Source organism: Bos indicus, chromosome 22, assembly GCF_029378745.1.
Source record: "Bos indicus isolate NIAB-ARS_2022 breed Sahiwal x Tharparkar chromosome 22, NIAB-ARS_B.indTharparkar_mat_pri_1.0, whole genome shotgun sequence".
In the NCBI taxonomy this organism is placed as follows: domain Eukaryota; kingdom Metazoa; phylum Chordata; class Mammalia; order Artiodactyla; family Bovidae; genus Bos; species Bos indicus.
Genome location: NC_091781.1, coordinates 60,697,458 through 60,699,119, shown reverse-complemented (window position 1 = coordinate 60,699,119; position 1,662 = coordinate 60,697,458). Strand labels below are relative to the sequence as shown.

The 1,662-nt window shown below is 40.7% G+C and overlaps 1 pseudogene; it reads left to right on the top strand.

Annotated features, from left to right (window-relative positions):
* The first annotated feature begins 477 nt into the window (after positions 1-477).
* On the top strand, positions 478-1,662 carry LOC109578213 (olfactory receptor 8U3-like; annotated as a pseudogene).

Below are 1,662 nucleotides of genomic sequence, written 5' to 3'. Positions count from 1 at the left end.
AATAAATGTCTATTAAAACAAATAAAATATTACATATTAAAGTTTTACTCCACTGAGAAGTAAATATGGGAGCAGGGTATTTTAAAATGTCTTTATTCTATTATTTAATATGACTAAAAATAATCTAAACCTAAAATATTACATATACTTATAAACATTATTTTTATTAAACCTCAATTTTTGGCTTCAGAAAATTATAAATAGTCAGACAGGAGAGTTTGAGAGGGGATATATTTATTTGTTCTGATATTCTGCTTCAGAACTTCTGGGGAACTTCCCTGGTGGCTCAGATGGTAAAGCGTCTGCCTGCAATGCGGGAGTCCTGGGTTCAATCCCTGGGTCAGGAAGATCCCTGGAGAAGGAAATGGCAACCCACTCCAGTACTCTTGCCTGGAAAATTCCATGGATGGACGAGCCTGGTAGGCTACAGTCCATGGGGTCGCAGAGGGTCGGACACGACTGAGCAACTTCACTTATTCTGCTTCAATGAGCAATACTTTCTCAAGTTAAAACACACACGTTTTGGCATCTGATGACAATTCCTTACTCCTGATAACTTATCTGTCTTTAACTTGTCTCTGTTCAGCAGTTCAGAGACTAGAACAAATGACTGAAGAGAATATTACCAGGTGATGGAACTCGTTCTTTTGGGTTTTTCAGTCCAGAGAGAGAGTGAAATGCTTCTCTTTCTTCTCGTGTTAGTGGTATATTCTCTAACTCTGGTGGGAAACGCTGGCATCGTTTCCTTAATCCGGTTGGATCCTCACCTTCACACACCCATGTATATTTTTCTCAGTAATCTGGCCTTTGTAGACTTCTGTTACTCCTCATCAATAGCCCCAAAATTCCCGGAGACACTCCTGACCAAGCACAGGTCCATATCTCTCTATGCATGTGCGCACAGCTGGGCTTTTTCCTGAACTTCTTGATTTTGGAGACGTTCCATCTTGCAGTAATGGCTTATGACCGCTATGTGGCCATCTTCGATCCTCTTCTCTACATGGTGATCATGTCCCAAAAGGTGTGCATGCAACTGGTAGCAGGCCCTTACTGATACAGCTTTTCTGTTGCTTTCCTCCACACAGTTGTTACTTTTCAACTGATCTACTATGGCCCCAATGTTATTAATCACTTCTATTGTGATGATGTCCCTTTGATGGCCCTTGCCTGCTCAGACACCAGCCTCAAAGAGATCTTGATTTTTATCTTTGCTGGATTCAACATAATCAGCTCTTTGACCACAGTCCTTATTTCTTCCCTACACATTGTGGCTGCCATCCTGAGAATCCAATCTGCAGAAGGGAGGCGCAAAGCATTCTCATCCTGTGGTTCTCATCTGACTGCTGTCACTATATTCCAAGGGACTCTGATCTTCATGTATCTGCAGCCCAAATCAAACCATTCCCTTGACACAGACAAATGGCCTCTGTCTTCTACACAATAGTCATTCCTATGTTGAATCCCATGATCTACAGCCTGAGGAACCACGAGGTAAAAAATGCCTTGAGGAAAGCCTTTGAAAAATGTTATTTCCTGTCTCTAGTAAACATTAAAATGTATCTTGTAACACTGTCTTGAAACTATGCCACACGCAGATGTGTTGTTTTTATTATCTTTGATAGGGTAATTTTATTTCTACCATTTTTATATGAGCAAAAGGAC